The sequence below is a fragment of the Miniopterus schreibersii genome (assembly GCF_964146895.1).
Source record: "Miniopterus schreibersii genome assembly, chromosome: 8".
Classification (NCBI taxonomy): domain Eukaryota; kingdom Metazoa; phylum Chordata; class Mammalia; order Chiroptera; family Miniopteridae; genus Miniopterus; species Miniopterus schreibersii.
Window position 1 is genome coordinate 10,094,290 of NC_138109.1, and position 16,560 is coordinate 10,110,849.

A 16,560-nucleotide genomic window follows, 5' to 3' on the forward strand; every position below is an offset into this window, starting at 1 on the left:
TCTCTATTTCTGCCAGCATTGTTGAGAGACTAGGATGCGGGGCTGGTGCTGCTGGCAGCCATCCTGTGGTCATAAGGAGAGATCCTGCCAGAGAGGGAGGCCAGCAGAGAGGGAAACAGTCTGGAGGAACAAAGAGAGTGACATTGAATCTTGATGATATCATTTGAGCTCCTCCATGGAGCCATGCCTAGAGCTAACTCTACTCCTGTATTTTCCAGGTTAAGTTGCATTTTCTGCCAGTTTGAGCCCTGGTGCCCCACTTAAGCAATTGCCGTGCTCCCCCACCAAAAGAGACCTGAGTATTTGAAGGAAGTACCCCTCACCACCCAGTCTTTAGGGATCTGATAAGGGAAATATGTTCTCGCCACACAACCACCATGCCGCTGTCAAGAGAGCACAGTGAGTCCAAATGCCAACAGAAGCAGCATGAGGCCGGCACCTGAGTGAATGCCCTCAGATGAGCTGTGCCTCCTTAGGGAAGTCACTTTCCCTCTCTGAGCATTAATTTTTCTCACTTGCAATAGAGGGTGGGGTGAGAATCATAGTATCTACTACATAGAATTGTTCCCAAAAGGTTGTTTGGAGGAGGTGAGGTATAAGGATCCCTAAGGAGTTGGGGGTTAGGCTCAGAGTTCGCAGCAACTCTTTTCATTTGTTTTCCCCTGGATAGCATAAGACCAGGGACTGCTTCTGCCGGTGAAATCGGACACAATGGGTCTGGGCTACCTGTCGTTACTTGAGCCGATTAAGCAGAGACAAGGTTGAATCAAAGATGAGTTTATACAGATAATGTCTGCAAAATGGGAGAGCAGAGGAATTCATCCACATAAAATCTGCTCTACCCGCCCCCCATAAGCCAGTTCCTTATATTGGGTAGAAGACAAGGATTACATGGAGAAGTGGGCAAAAAAGGGTTAAGAATGGATATAATAGTTTACAGGTCACAGGAATTGCTGGCTGGGGGTTTGCAAGATGCTGGGGTGCCTCTGGGACCCCTTTGTTTCTGCAACAAGGTTGGTAATCTTTCCATGATGATAGGCAGTTAAGGAGAATGGATGGCATTCCAAGGTCAACTCCCATGTCCTGGGGTGTACAACTCCCAGTCAGGTTAGAAAGTGCTTTTTCTAATTAGAACAGAACAATCACAATTAACAGAACATGGTATTTCTTATAACTATAGCTAACAATCATGGTCAACAGAGCATGATTAATATTTCTGCCCCCAACACTGGGGCAGCCTGGTGGGATGGAAAAGACTCAGCCATAACTTGGGGAGGCTTCCACTCTAGTGCTGGTGCTGTGGCCAATTCCAGGGAATGGCTTTGGGCAAGCTCCTCCCGCACTGACAACACACCCCTTTCAGAGGTAAGACAGCCACGGCTCTCCCCTGTTTTCTTCGTACAGCCAGGATCACATCTTGTTCACCGCAGCAGCCCCAATACTCAGCCCAGGTCCCGCTTTGCTGATGGAGCGTTCCAGAATGCCCCCTGTGTGATTGAATAAAATGTGGTTAGGATATGTGACCTTTCTTTTTTCCTTTTGGAACATGTTGGACTATAACATGTTGAGAAAAACATGTTGTACATGCATGTTGGTGGATAAAAGGAGACTTGGTGTAAACAGGTAGAGACCTAAGGTTCTAAGGTTCTAAGGAGACCTCACAAACTAAGCACACCCCTGAACCCGGACCCTCTGTCCTGAAACGACCTTGTCAGTACCCAGACGCCCCCCTGGGGCCCCTTTTCAGTCATTTCCTCCACAAAGGCAACACTAGCCTGATGTCTGAGAGCATAAATCAGTTTTGCTTCTTTTTGAACTTTATGTAAATGGATGGATGCTTAACGTTTTCCAGTGCGTTAAAGCTTACCAAGGGCCCACATGTATACTAACTCAAATCTTCCCGTCAGTACAGGGAGGTGGGCAGGCATCACAAATCCCACTTTACAGAGGAGAAAACTGAGGCTCAGATTGGAGAACAGAATTCCCCACACATTGCTGCAAATGGAGAGCGGGATTACTGGGTTCCATCTTTGCGCCTCCCTGGATCTCAGAATGTCCATCCATGTGTGAAGCTGAGAATCCATGGAAGATACCTGAAGAATGGTCAGGAATCTGAAACCAGCCCTGGGCTGGGCAGCTGGGCAGCTGGGCAGCTGATGGTTTAAGTTACCCATCCTCCAGAGAAGATCTGGTCACCTTCGGGGCACGGCCCAACCCTCCCGTCTCCACCATGCACTCAACACACTTTGTGAATTTTGACAGGTGACCCTCCTCCCCCCCGTGTCTTTTCCTGCACATTGAAGAATTCGGAGTGCTGTTCAATAGAAGGGAGAAGAGTTATTTCCACAGGACCCCCTCCTTGCTCTCCAGGTTGCCACACAGTGCCCAGGAGCAGAAGGTCCCTTTTGAAACCTAGCGCTATGTGCCTAGACCTCTCCTCTGCACGCCCAGAGTCAGCCTGAGTCAGCTCCTGAGCAGCGGTTATCGCCAGCTGCTCCTACTCCCCGCCTGGCAGTAGGTGCCCTTTGTTCTGGAATCCACCTCTGTCCCCGGCCGATTCAACGCCCTCTTACTCCCTCACTCCATGGCTGGTAGACAAGATTCCAATTCTTTCCTTCTGGCCTCATGAACTCTTATACAGCCTTCAAAGCCCAAACCCCACCTCTTCCAAGATGTCTCTGTCTATCCTGAACAATCATTTATTACGCCCCCTACACATTAGTTTCTCTTTCTTAACACAGCACAAATACAGATGACCACAAAGTCACACAAATAAAACACACACGCGTTCACTACACCCAATGCTTTCATCTCTCTCTCTTGCAAACTGGGCGGCAAACACAGTGTACAAATCACAGCAAGGCCCCCTCCCGTGTGCACACCTGCGCGCGCACACCTCCACACCGCCCCAGGGATCCGGTCTCTACCTGTTTACACCAAATCTCCTTCTATCCACCAACATGCATGTACAACAGGCCCCAAATGTTCAGGTCACACATGCAAAATACATCCACACATGCTTTCTGTGCTGACGCACGTACACCACAGACGTGTAGAGACAGTGCCTCCCCTGGACACACACGCACACAGGCAGGGAGAGCACACACACACACGCACACAGGCAGGGAGAGCACACACACACACACACGCACACACAGAAGCACGCAGTAACAAACCCCAAATATAGTCAGCCTTTCGCTCACATAAACACTCAGGCACGCGCGATCCATCCCGCCCCCGCCCCGTTTTGCTGTCTTCTCCCCTCCCTCTCCTCCCCTGTTACACACACACACACACACACGCACACACACGCACACACGCACACACACGCACACTCCACACGCGCACCCGAGCAGCTGCAGCGCCCGGGTCACACTCCCGCGCCGGCGCCAGGCAGGAGACAAAGGTCGCCGAGGCTCCGGGGCCGCGCGGCGGGCACAGCCGCGCCGCGCACCGCACCCGCCTCTCCCCGCAGCCGGTCGCGGCGGGGTCTGGGCCCCGCACCCGGAAGCCGGAGGCCCCGCCCGCGCCCGGGCCCGGGGTCCGCGAGCCGCCGGGGCTCCGGCCTCGGCGCGCGAAGGGTTAAGGCGCCCGAGCGGGTGCGGGAGGCCGGCCTCCGGGTGTGATTGGCTTCGCGGCCGGGGCCCCGCGCCCCGCTATTGGCCCCTCGCCGGGCCCGCCCCCCACCCCCGGGACTGGGCACCGGAGCCGCGCTCGCCCGCGGGGAGCCGAGCGCGCCGCCGGAGCCAGCCAGCCGCGCAGACGGAGGAGCGGCCGGGCGGAGCCGGGACCCCGCGGAGCGCGCCGCGGTGAGTGTCGCGGGGCCCAGCTGCACGGTGCCGGCGGCCACGCCGGGGTGGGGCCGGGGCTGGGCCCGGCGGCCGCCCGGGAAGGCGCGGAGTCGGGGGGCGCGCGCCGGGCGGGGCTGGGCTGGGCTCGCCCGCGACGCCGCGCCCGGTCCCCGCGGGCTCCCGCGCCGAGCGTGGTTCTGGGCAGCTGGCCCCGGCCGCGTGTGCAGGGCTAGGGATGGGCGAGTCGGTTCGGCTGCGGTTCTGGTCTGGGGCGTCCGGAAGGAAGTCCCGGGACCCGGCTGGGCGGGGAGACCCCGGTTATCCAGGCCGGGTCAGGAGCGGGGGTCGGGGACAGTTCCCAAGCGGCCGCGTCCAGCCGGACCTGAGTGTCCGGGAGCCGGGCGGGTCTGGGGCTGAGGCTCGGCTTGGGCATCGTGGGTGGCCGCGCCGAGCGCGCCCAGACGGCCAGGTCGGGACACCCGGGACTGCCCATCCCGCTATGGCCTAAGGAGGTGGACAGTGGGGACTGGGCAGCCAGGCTGGTTGCTGTCACAGACTAGGGGACACTTGGGAACCCTGTGCCCAGCAGTCTGTCTCTCCAGCATCTCCCAGTAATGGGTCCTCCGAGGAGATAGGCAATAGCATCAAGGAGAAAGGAGCTGGGGGGGGGGATTTCATGGGGGGGACAGAGGTTCTGAAGCCCCAGGGGAGAAGCCCATTTGGTCCAGGCTGGGCTTGTTGGGGCTGTTTTAGGGAAGGGGCTTGTCTCTGGAAGGAAAGCCAAGACCTTCCAGCCACCTCTCTAGGCCTGGCATTTGCCTCTCCATAGTGAGGGCCAAGGCCACCTGCTTCTCCTTGGTTTCCTTACCCATGGACAGGCCCCTTTGATTCTCTCCTGGTCCTGTTCTGTGCCCTGTGAAGTGGGTAAGAGTCACCGTGCAGGGCCTGAGGAGGGCATGTGCCAGCGATGGTGGCTCTCAGTCCTAGAGATACAGCCACCACTTCTGTGACAGTGCTGCCAAGCCTGAGGGGGCCCAGGTGGGGGCAGGATGGGACCCCCTGTAGACATGAAGAATCCCCCAGTGACTCCTCAGGGCCAGCTCCTACTCTGCCCAGAGCTGGGGTCCCCTTACAACATCCCTTTCCTCTCTCCTCACCTCACTAGCATCTGCCCCCCCCCCACCACAACTGGCCTCTCCAGAGTCAGTAATAATGAAATTATGGCTTCACTCCACACCCAAAGGTGCTTAGAGATCATTTTGGATTCACCTACCTCCTTGGTCTGGAACCTCTCCCCTGGAATGTTCTGCTTGGCTGGTTTCTGTGGCAGAGAGCTCACTGCCTGTGGACCGGCGCCTGATTTAAGGTCTCAGAATATGGGCAGTAAGCGGCGGTGAGACTCTGAGGTCATATTATCCACTCTGCCTCCAAGCCCAACTCAGAAAGAAAACTTTTTTTCTCCTTAAAAAAAAAAAAAACCCAAAGAGAGGTCACGCTGCCTTGGTGACATTTTTCAAGGCCTTATAACCTCAGACTCCCTCCAGCCTGGCAGAAAGACCCCAGGCTTTGGGATCAATGGGATTTGGGTTCAAGTTTCAGCTCCTCCACTTCCCTACAGAGACTTTGGTCAAGTTGCATCCTCACTTCTGAGGATCAGTTTCCTTATCTGTGAAATGAGATAAGTCTTATCTCACAGGGATGGTGTGGGGATTCGGCGAGATAACCCAGTGAGAGTCCTTCGCTCATACTCAGCTTAGTTTCCTTTCTTGTACAGCCTGAAGCTCAAGTTGAGAAATTCTGCCCGATGTCTAATCTATATGTTAATCTGGAGGAGGGATTAAAGTTTATCCGTGTTGCAGGGAGAAGCAGCAGACGGTGATACTTACAGAATTATTCGTTTGTCCACCACTCAGCAAAGGCTTATGGGATTGGGCCATATACGATATGCCAAGCCCTGTGCTAGGGAGGGAAAAACTGTCCTAAACACGCCTTAGGGAAGCTCCTGCCGGTCCGTAAATGTCTGCCTGGACCCTCAGGCTAGGTGACATTGCTTTGGGAGACTAGAGATAATCCCGTGCTAGGCCAGGGAGCCCTCCTGGCTGGACAGGTAAGAGAAAGCCTCACTGAGCAGGCGGCATCTGAATTGGAAAGAACATCGGGGTAGGAAGACCTGTGTGAGCAGAGGACCAGGTGTGAGAGCACAGGACACGCTCCTGGAAAGGCCTGAACGGGTCTTGGCTGGCACCTGGGCATGAGAGAGCCAGGGAAGAGGCGAGAAAGTGGGCAAGAGACATTGCTGGGCCAGAGAGTCCAGGGCTTAGGCTGGCTGAGGAGCTGGAGCTGCACTGTGGATTGTTGACCTGTGTGTGGGTGGGTGGAGGCTGACGTCAGCCCCCCCCCCCCACTTTGGTTTCCCTTAAACACTAGTCCCTGTGCTCATTCCTAAGGTGGGGGTGATTCAGGGCTGCTGAAGTGTTTATTCCTTGGACCTCCTGTTCCATGGGTTTTAAACAAACCCAGCATTCCCTCCCCTCCAGCATGGCCAAGTTTTCCCTGGCCCCAGGTTCCTAATGGCCCTCGTTGGGAGACTGTGTGTGCTGTTTCCTGTTGTCCTGGCTGAATCTCCCTGACTGTCCCCAGCTCCCCACCCAGGTCTCTGACCCCTTGGCAGGTAGTCAGCCCTGTTCTTAAAGGCCTCAACCTTCCCACCCCCACCCAGTGCAGGCTTGGGTGAGGGTTCTGAGCAAGCTTTTTATATCTTCTGTCTCTGGTTGTCCTCATGCCACCCAGCAGCAGGCACAGAGAGGTGAAGGAGATTGCCCAGGGTCACACAGCAAGATAGTGCCAGCGCAGCCACAAACCTCCTGGATGTTTGGAGGGTTACCAGGCAGACAGGTTTAGGGGAAATAGGCCCAACCCAGAGTTCCCAGTCTGCTGTTGTGGCACCGTGAGAATGTTCCTTCACATTCCAAACTAGGGACTGAGCTTAAAGCCACAGCTGAGGGGTGGGAATCATCTTTTCTTAAGTGGCTGAGTTGAGGACAGGGTCCAGCACCTAGGTTTGAATACTGGATACACCACCTCTTTCCTTTCCTACCAGATGGGGCAGCTTTGCTCCCTTCTCAGGATATCGTGAGGATACAATCTAGGATCCATGTAGAAATGCAGGCCATTAAGAACTTGAGGGAAAGTGTTGTTATTTGAGGATGTGAGGCCAGCCACTTGCCAGCCTGGGGTTCCCAGAACACAGGAATGAATACCTTTCCTTGGGCAGCCAGGTCTGTGCTGGTAACGGGGTTATTCATGTTTCCTTGCATTGCTACGATTTTTGATAAACAGGCATATTGTCAACTTTTGTGAAAGATAAATACATTGTTTCCCTGAAGGAACCGGAGAGACCAGGCCCTGTCAGAGGAGGGGTAAGAAGGCTACAGGGTGGGTTTGGCAGAAGGTTCCAGGCATTAGCCAAGATAACCAGCTTGGCTAAAGTCCACACTTTGATGTCTATAGTGAGGGAAGAACCATCAGCAACCATTTATGACTTTTTGTGTTTCAATTTTTTTCTTTTTCGTTAACTAAGTAAGCACCCCTGTTTTAGTCAAAGTGCATCATTCATCCATTCATTCACGAAACGAGTCTGGCCGGCACAATATAAGGCTTTGGGGCTGCGGTCACCGTGAATGAGACTGGTAGGTCTCTCTTCCACGGGCAGGCAGATACGGAGCAGGAAATTGCAAGTGCAATTACTGTTACCAAGGAGACGTGCGGGGTGCTCTGGAGCAGATAGGGGAACCTGGCCTGGGGCTCAGGCTTCCTGAGGACATGACATTAAATCTGCAGCCTAAAGAATGAATGGGACCTGGCAGAACATCCAGGCAGAAGGAGCTGTTATGTGCAAGACTGGCCAAAACGGGGTGCATTTGAGAATTCGTTGATCTGGAGGCTCTGAAGACAATGCTTGGGAGGTGGCCTGGGGCAAGGGTACACAGGGAGGGTCTTAAAGATATGGGGTTCCATCCTAAGGGCAGTGGAGAGCCACTGGAGTTCAGAGTGAAGGGAGTGACATGGCAGATTTGCATTTTGCGATGGTCACCCAGGCTGCTTTGTAGAGAATTGGGGAAGGGGACCAGTGCTGGAGGCTGGGAAACCAGTTAGGAGATTGCTGGAGTGCCCTGGGAGAGACGAGGGTGGTCTGCCCTCTCCAATCACTGCCCTCTTCACCCCACACCACACCCCGGTCGTGCTGCCCAAAAACGGCAGTAAAGAGAGGAGGCTGTGTCCCCAGAGGTCCCACAAAGGCCCTTTCCCATGGACTCGGACTTTCCCCACACCCTCTCATACAAATAACCAGCAGGGCTCCGGGCCTCAAGGAACTTCATTGTATTAGAGGAGAAAAAGCCAAGTTCCCAGATGCCTCTGAACAAGGTAGGAAATAAGTACCAACCTGAGGATGCCGCTCCAGAGTCACCCTGGCCAGGGTGTGTATCAGAGAAGGCTTCCCAGAGGAGATGGCATTTGAGCTTCGGTTAGAGGAATGGAATGCTTCCTAGGAGCCAAGCGTTAAAGAGGTTGAAATAAGGAGACCTTCTCCTGTCCTTTAAAGAGTTATAGTCTGGGAGGGCAAAGTTTCACGAGCACCCCAATGCTGATTGCACCCCACTGTCTACGGCCTGGGGGTTCTGCCCTTTCTGGGGGCCCTGAGGGCAGCGGTGGCAGGGATATCTGCAGGCTGGTCTTGGCCCACGAAGGGCTCCTGGAGGTTTCTGAGGGGGAAATGTAAACAAAGGAGCAAGTTTCTGGAGAATATTCAGGAAATTATCTGAGGGATGGTCTAACATCAGGACCCAGAGCCAGGGAGGTGGGCCTGGCTGCTAGGTCTCCTTAAAACCCGAGAATGCTTGCATTTTTAACTAAAAGGGGCTTCAGGCCCTGGCGCAGTAGCTCAGTTGGCTGGAGCATCCTCTCGATGTGCCAGGGTTGTGGGTTCAATCCCCGGTCAGGACACATACAAGAAGCAGCCGCTGAATGCATAAATAGGTGAAACAACAGATAGATGTCTCTGTCTCTCCCCCCTCCCTCTTCCTCTCTCCCTCTCCCTCCCCCCCTTTCTCTCTCTCTCTAAAAATCAATAAATACAAATTTTAAAAAGGGGGGGATTCATAAACATCTAATTCAAATCCCCCATTTTAAAGATGGGAAGACTGAGGGGAAAAATGGGCATCCAGCATTTGTCTGGCACTTAAATGTAACCTCTTCAGTCTTCACACCAACCCATGGAAGTAGGCTTGTCCCCATTATAGAGTTGTAAAAGCTGGGTCTCAAAGATCACTTAGGGAACTAGGGACCGGAACTAGGCAGTGCCCCCCGCCGCCCCCCCATTCCTTCAGATGCCAGCTTCAGTCCCAAGCTGCCACTTAATTTAGCAGAAACTCTGCCTTCCTGGGAAAGGCCCCTGGGGACGGGCCTGGACGTTGGCCAGGCTGAAATACTGATTTTTTTTGTCTTTCACCTTTACATAGCACTTGACAGCAAAGCCCTTTCTCCCCAATCACCGACTGTTCTTGGGTCCGATTGCCAGTTAGTGGCCGAGCTAGGACTTAAAGCCAAGCCTGTGACTGCCGGCCCAGCCCTCCCTCTCCCCAGCTCCTGGCACTGTCCGAGGCCCCAGCCCCCGGCTGGAGATGTCCCCGACTTCCTGAGCACATGCCCCTGTGCGCATGAGGCGTAGCCCCTGGCCCAGAAGCCTCCTGTCCCCCATCCTCTGTGGGGATGCGTCCCATGCTTTCCTTGCCTCCTTGGAGAGGAAGGCTGGAGGGCGACGGGGTGGGGTGACAGCCCGGAGGAGTAGGGTTACAGTGTAAACACCGACATGTCAATATTTACCTCTGCCTGGAACCAGAGCCTCCCGCCTCCCTGCCTGCCTCCCACGGGCTGCCCTCCAGGTGCACAGGGGCCTGCTCTGGCGCTGTCATCTGGTCATTGAAAGCAAGGCCAAGGGTGGAGATCCAGTTTCCAGCCCAGTCCTGCCGTTAACGTTTCATTTCGCCCTGAGCAAGACATTCTCCCTTCCTGGGCCTCAGTCTCCTCGCCTGTGAAACGACATGGCTGGAACAGACTGACTGAAGGGGCCCTTTCAGCAGCGGCACGTGGCACCGCGAGCATCGTTCTCTGGCTCAGAGCTCGGGCTGACAGTTGGCCAGACCCAGGTTTGAAGCCCGGCTCTGCCACTTCCTCACTGGGGGACTGCGGGCAAGTCGCTGACCCCCTCTGAGCTTTGGTTTCTTCATCTATAAAACGAGATCCTAATGTACCTCTTTTGGAGTGTCATTGCTGAGGATTAATGAGATAGCTCTTGACAGTTCTTGGCACAGTTCTTGGATGGGAATTGAATAAATGGTGGTGTTAGTTATTCCAGAGAAACATTTTATGATTCTCCGAATCCGGACACTGGGTTACATCACTCGGGAACTGGAGCCAAGGGTGGGGACTGTGACCTCAAGTCCTCCTGGTGCTCAGGGGTCACAGGCTGGGCAGGGGGAACCTGGGGTTTGAGAAAGCCCCTTGGTCAACATGCCCGCCCCCCTGCACATACACGCAGCTGCCCAGCCTCTGGGGTTCCTTCTTACTGGGCACACGTCCAAGGCATAAATGACCTCAGAGATGGGTGGCGGTGACGGGGTGAGGGAGGGTAGAGGAAGCGGAGAGGATGTTTCCTAAGCAGCTTTCACAGAAGCACCGAGTCCAGTAGTGAACTGTTTCTTCCAGCAGGCAGAGGAGAGGGCGTGGGGTAGGGACTGGCCACCTGGAGGTGTGGGAAGGGGGGCAGGAGTGGGCCTTGGAGACCAGGGGGCCTGGGTTCAAACCCAGCTCGATCATGTTTTGCTATATCACTTTGCCTCTTTAAAAAAAAAAATCTTTATTGATTTCAGAGAGAGGAAGAGAGGGAGAGAGATAGAAACATCAATGAAGAGAGAGAGTCATTGACCTGCCTCCTGCACGCACCCCACTGGGGATCAAGCCCGCAACCCAGGCGTGTGCCCTGACTTGCTCCGTCACTTTGGACAAGTGTATTACCACCCCTCTGTGCTTTGTTTTTCTCATCTCTAATCTGGAGCTATTGGAGCCAGTAGTTGGAAGAGTTTAACCAGCCGCGGTTTCAGAAGGACCCCGCTCCATCCTGGCACACCCAGGGGCTCTGGAGCTCAGCCTCTCTTATTAGCGTGACAGTAAGAACCACTTGCCAGTCCTGGTTCTGCTACTCTCGGCGCTTCTTGAGAGCAGGACTGTGCATTTTTAGAAACTGTGGTATAATTTACGTACGTAGGACACGTATATCTTGTACAGCTCGATATTTACAATTGTGCGCACCTGTGCAACCACCACTTCGATCCGAAAAGAGAACATTTTCACCGCGCCAGAGTTCCCCTGTGCCCCCGTCCATTAATCCCCTTCCAGGCGGCCACTGGCCTGCTTTCTGTCACTCTGATTTTGCCTGGTTTTGAGCTCGATCTGTATGAATTCCTGTGCTCGTGGTCTGGTTTTCCTTAGCTTCAGTCAACACTGAATAATTTTTAGTTTGTCCACGCTGCCTGCCGCTGGACCAGAATCTGCTCCTTTCTTTGGCTGCCTTGTGTCCCGTGGGCAGGTGCATGCGTCAGTGTCCACGGATGACGTCTGAGTGGATTCCAGTCTGGGCTGCTGTGTCACTCTTGCGTGTCTCTGTGTGGACCCAAGCCCCCGTTTCTCTTGGGCAGGGAGTGGAGCTGCTGGGTCAGAGGGTCACGTGAGTTTCACTTTCACTGGAGCTGCCCCACAGTGGGAGGGGGCTCCATTTTCAGAGCATATTGTTTACCTCTTTGCTTCCGCCCCACCAAGGCTCTGGGAAGCCCTTGACAAATGTTTTTGAAAGAAGGAAGAAACTTGAGTCCTTTCTTTGTCTTAGTGCTTCAGATCCACTCTGTGGGGCGCTGCGCCTGCCCTCGGGGCCTGGCAGCTCTGGGCAGGCCCTCTGCCTGGACCCTGGGCTTTGGGGCTCGCCTAGCATTCGTCAAGCCTGGGAGGAGGTCCTGGCCAGGAGCTCCCAGGCCATGAGGCCGTGTGACCACTGATTGGTTGTGTGATCTTCGGCAAGGCCTTCCCCTCCCTGGTCCTTAGTTTCCCCTTCTGCAGAACATTGGGTAGGTTGATGGTTTCTCTAGTTTCTGGTGGTCTCCCCTCATTTGGGAGCCATTTGCTCTGTGCTTTCCCACCTCCAGGGTGGCACCTGCCCCACTGGTGAGCCGAGGAAGGACCATTTGAGAAAGTGGGTACGCTCTTCTTTTTTGGAACCCTTCCTAAGAGGCTCATGGTGAATCAGTCCTCCCTGGTGAGAACCCCCGAACATGGGCCCCTGGCTGTGGGAACCCCATCTACAGAGCTGCCCCTCATACCAGGTGGACCTGGGTGTGACTTCTGCCAGTTCCTGGCTCTGTGGCCTTGGGCAAGTCACTTCACCTCTCTGAGCGGTCAGTTATAAGGATCGCATCTTCAGGGTTATAAGGATGAATGAGATCCAGCCTCATCGTGGGAACTGAAGCGGATGGAGCAACAAAATCCCTGCTCTTCAGGAGATACATTCTAGGGGGAAAAGCCATAGACTACACAGGCAAACCAACCAACTGAAAGATTGCTTCAGAGAAAGGAAAGAAAATAAAAGAGTGGCTGTGAGCTGGGCAACCCTTGATGGGTGGGCAGGGAAGGAGGTGACATCTGAGCTGAGCCCTGAAGGCCAAGGAGATGGCAGTTGGGCAAAGATGTGGGAGAGGAGAGTTCTGAGCAGAGGAACAGCTAGTGCAAAGGGCCTGAGACAACGATGACGGATTTGGCCAGAAGGCCGATGTGGGGGGGCAGAGAGAGCAAGGGGGGAGGGTGTAGGAAGAGGTGGGCATGGTGGGGCCAGGTCACACAGGGCCTTGTCAGGCACAGTGTGGTGGATGTTGGCATTTCATCCGAGGAGTGATGGGAAGGCCCTGCAGGGCTCAAGTAGGGTGATGACTCCGTTTGATTTTAGAAAGGCCCCAGCTGCTGCGTGGAGGGTGAGCTGTAGGGGGCAGGAATGAGGGTGGGAGGCCGGTACATTCAGCTGTCCTGAGAGCAGGGAGGCTTACGTTCGTTACTCTAGGATCTGGGGTTTTAGCGGCTTCAGAGGATGGAAGAGAGGGGGGCAGGGCACCGCAGAGGCTGCCGGAATTCTGGCAGCAGAGCATGGTGGGCACGAATTGCCTCTGGAGCTGGTCAGTTTTGTCTTACAACTTCCACTTGAACTCAGACTTCCAGGGTGAGCTCAGGACTCCCCCAGGGTGACCACATTCCCACCACCAGGCCCTGTGACTCTGAGAAATGAGGCCAAAAGGGCACAGAGCTGAAACCTGCCTTCCCCACTTCCTTACACCCTGCTGAGAAGCGAGGGCAGAGGAAGTGAGGACCACAAGGGGATGCCCAGCCTCTCTGCCCTTTGGCTGCTGCTCCTGCCACCCGGCTCCAGGGAACTCTGTGGCTTTGTGGTTTCTGGGTGTCCCAAGGCTGGTCTGAGTCCGGAAACAGCCATGAGCCCGTGGCACTTCATCTTTCTGTGCCCCAGCGTGTCAGGTGGGTGGTTACTTAGCATCCTGCTGGGCTTCCGGGCGGTGGGCGGAGAGACGGGGAGGGCGAGGGAGCCTCCAGAGCGACAGAAAGAGAAAGAGAAAGAGACCTGCCTCGGGCTACACCCTGATCGCTGGGACTCCTTATCTAGTGCTCCTTTGGGGTAAAATGTGGGTTTTGGAGCCAGACGGACTGAGTCCTAGTCCCAGCTCTGCCCCTTAGTCCCAGATCGGTGACCTTGACCGTCTCTGAGCCTTGGCTCTATTCCGTGTGGAATTCGGGACGGTAGCAGCACCTTTCTCCTGGTGTTGCTGTGAGGAGTGGTCGGAATGATGTACGGAAAGCTCAGGACGGCGCGCATAATGGGCTCTTGGGGAGCGGGAGCGCTTGTTAATGTTATTTCTCTTGCGGTTCTGTCTTGAGAAGAGCTGGAGAGCCTGCGCGATGGCCTTCACGAGCCGTTTCCAGTTCTGGTGACTGCAGTTAGGCAGGGAGGGGAGATTCTCTTTGTCGGCCGCCTTACCTCTGCTAACACGTGTGTGTATGTGCATGTTTTCAAATCAATAAACTTTAGGTGTTATTTTCTTCTGCACCAGAAGACCCCATTTAAACCCGCAAATGAAGAAAGGCAAACGTTTATGCCTGGCAGGGTGGAGGGTTCGCCCCGCCCTGGAAGGGGTCAGCAGGGGAGTTGGCAGGACCTGACTTGCCTTCTAATGAACTCACTCTGGCTGCTGAGTGGAGATGGGCTTGGGGAGAGGGCGAGAGTGAGGTGGCAGATAGTGGCAAGAGAGAAGCAGGTGGAGATATTGAGGGGTCGAATTGCCAGGGCTTGGTGATTGATTGGGGAGGGGCAGGGGGTGCAGCCCATTGCTTTGACGGGTGAGAACAGAGCCCAGAACAGTGTGAGCTGATGCGGGTCAGGGTCACACAGCTCGTCAGTGGCACGAACTCTGGTCCCAGGGCTTCTGGCAAAGCTCTAACGCAGGGCCCAGATTCCGGGTAACTGCTTAGTGTCCTTTTTCCAGGCCTCTGGTGGCTGTGCCCCCTCCACATGCCTCCCAACTCCCCTCCCCTCAACACACACACACACACACACACACACACACACACACGCAGTCTGGTGGCTTCAGGGGGAGGAGGGCTTTACAGGCACAGATTCTGTCTTTGAAGCATCTAACAGGGAGGGACTCTGCTCTGACCTCAGATTCTTTCCCTGTGACCTCTGGGCTTCCGAGGGAATCCAAGAAGTGGGGCTGGGGCAGGGGCTGGAGCCACTGTGCACACACAGCCCCTCCCTGGGCAGGGTGGGGAGCGGTCCAAGGACCGGAGGAGATGCCCTGCCATGGAGAGAAAGGAGACATGGCCAAAGCCTGGGCCTCTGCCAATGGGGTCTCCCCAGAAGTAGGGAGACGCCCCTCCTCCAAACCTCTTGAACTGCAAACTGCTGGCTGCCATTTAAGATTTCCTTTCTCTTCCCCCAGTTAACCCTGTCTGGGGTTAACTCTGAGACGTTCAATTAAATGAACTTGTAGCTCGGCAGGCCTCTCCCCACTCCCCCTGGTCTAAGCCATCCCCTCCTGATCCAAGATAGCCATAACTCCCTGTCATGAACCTCTTTTCCTTTGTATCTGAACCCACATTTTCCTCTTTGGGTCCCAGGCCCCCCTTTTTTTCACCAGGTTTCAGAGCCTGCTGTCCCCTCAGGACCCTTCTCCCTGGGAATTACCCTTGGATCTTGGACCCTGGCCTGACTCCTGTCTGGGGACTGGGTCCCCTGCTCTTCTGGGGACCAGCCCCCCCAACACACACACCACAGTGTCCTGATGTTCTGATGACCCCCACCCCACAGACTGAGCCCTTCTCACCCTGACACGTATTAGTCACTCAAGAAATGTGTTCTCTTCTTCCTGCCACTCTCCTCTCTCAGCCCCCCACTTGGTGGCCCTCCTGAGCTTCCCACTGTCCCCAGCATGGGTGTTTTTGCTCAGGGAGCTACGTGCTGTGTGGCAATGGAGACTGGGAAGCAGCTATATTGGCTGAGAACAGTGGGTGGGAGAAAGATGAGGGCTGAGAGGGGGGCAGGAAAAAACACTCAGTGCTACCCACTCAGCCCCCTGGTCCTGCTGTCCTGTTGGGTCAGGGTGGGGCAAGTTTGGGATGGGTCAGAGTAGGGAGTCAGTTATGGAAACCATTGCACTGGTGGGAGATGCTCATCGGGTTGGAAATGAGGTAGGCTGGAGAAAGAGCCACTAATGGCTCCTCAGAGAAGCCAAGATCTCCTCGAGCCTCTGGCCGATGACAGGACAGCGCCAGGGCCCTGTGTCCATGTGCAGCTCTTTGTAATACCCGCTGTTACCTGTTTGCTCCGTGGAGCAGGAGGTAGGAACCACAATGCAGAGAGCAACCTGTGCATTGACTCATTTCATAGAGTCAACTCTGAGGAGATGGGTCCAGTTATGTCCCCATTTAACAGATGAGGAAGCCGAGGCTTACTGAGGCAAGGTGACTCAGCCAGGGCCACACAGCTTTGAGCCAGTGCTCGGCCGACCCCAGAGTCTGTGTTTGCAGGATCCTGTGCAGTGTCCGACTTCAGGATTGAGGGTGGGTGCGCGTGTGGCTCAGAAAGGCTGTCTTTTGGCAGCAAAGAGAGAGGAGGCCAGCAAGGGAAGGTTAAAAGAAGGTTGCTCTGGAGACCCATCTGGGGCACTCTGGAGGGGAGCAGGTGGTACCCTTCTGCGAGGGGCCAGGCAGCTGGAAGCAAGTTTCGAGCCGGATGAGGAGCTGGCACTGTTTTGTCTTCCGGACGCTTGTGTCCTTTAATTGTGACTGTTACTTCTCTGTCCTGGAGGGGAAGTCCCCGAGGGCAGACCCTGGTTTTCCCGACACACCTGCCCTCAGCAGATGCCCAGCAGACAGGTGGAGGGGGGGACGCGCCTTCACGGGGCGAGAATAGCGATGGACAGCAGGCATCCTGTGCCAGGCCAGTAGTCCCAGAGGCGGTTGATAGTTCATGTTGTCACCAGGGACGCTTCTCTAAGCGTTAATGCCAGCTAATGGAGAAATAGAATTTAATGTAGAAAACCACACTGCAACCAGTTCTGACCCCTGCCTAACTGTGCAGCGTGTTTCTTTAAAGAATAAGACC

The 16,560-nt window shown here is 55.1% G+C and overlaps 1 protein-coding gene and 1 long non-coding RNA gene across 2 annotated transcripts in view; one reads left to right on the top strand and one right to left on the bottom strand.

Moving 5' to 3' along the window:
- Nucleotides 1–761: 761 nt before the first annotated feature.
- On the bottom strand, nt 762–3,560 carry LOC308560825. Its single transcript, XR_013999393.1, has 2 exons — nt 3,349–3,560; nt 762–1,487 (listed from the first exon to the last, which is right to left on the bottom strand). It is a non-coding gene; the product is annotated as an uncharacterized lncRNA (long non-coding RNA).
- A 162-nt stretch (nt 3,561–3,722) lies between these two features.
- ECE1 (endothelin converting enzyme 1) overlaps nt 3,723–16,560 on the top strand; it is a gene marked incomplete at its 5' end in the record, with an annotated part of 88,981 nt that continues 76,143 nt past the window's right edge. The window contains one exon of the mRNA XM_081145932.1: nt 3,723–3,809. The remainder of the gene's footprint in view (nt 3,810–16,560) is intronic.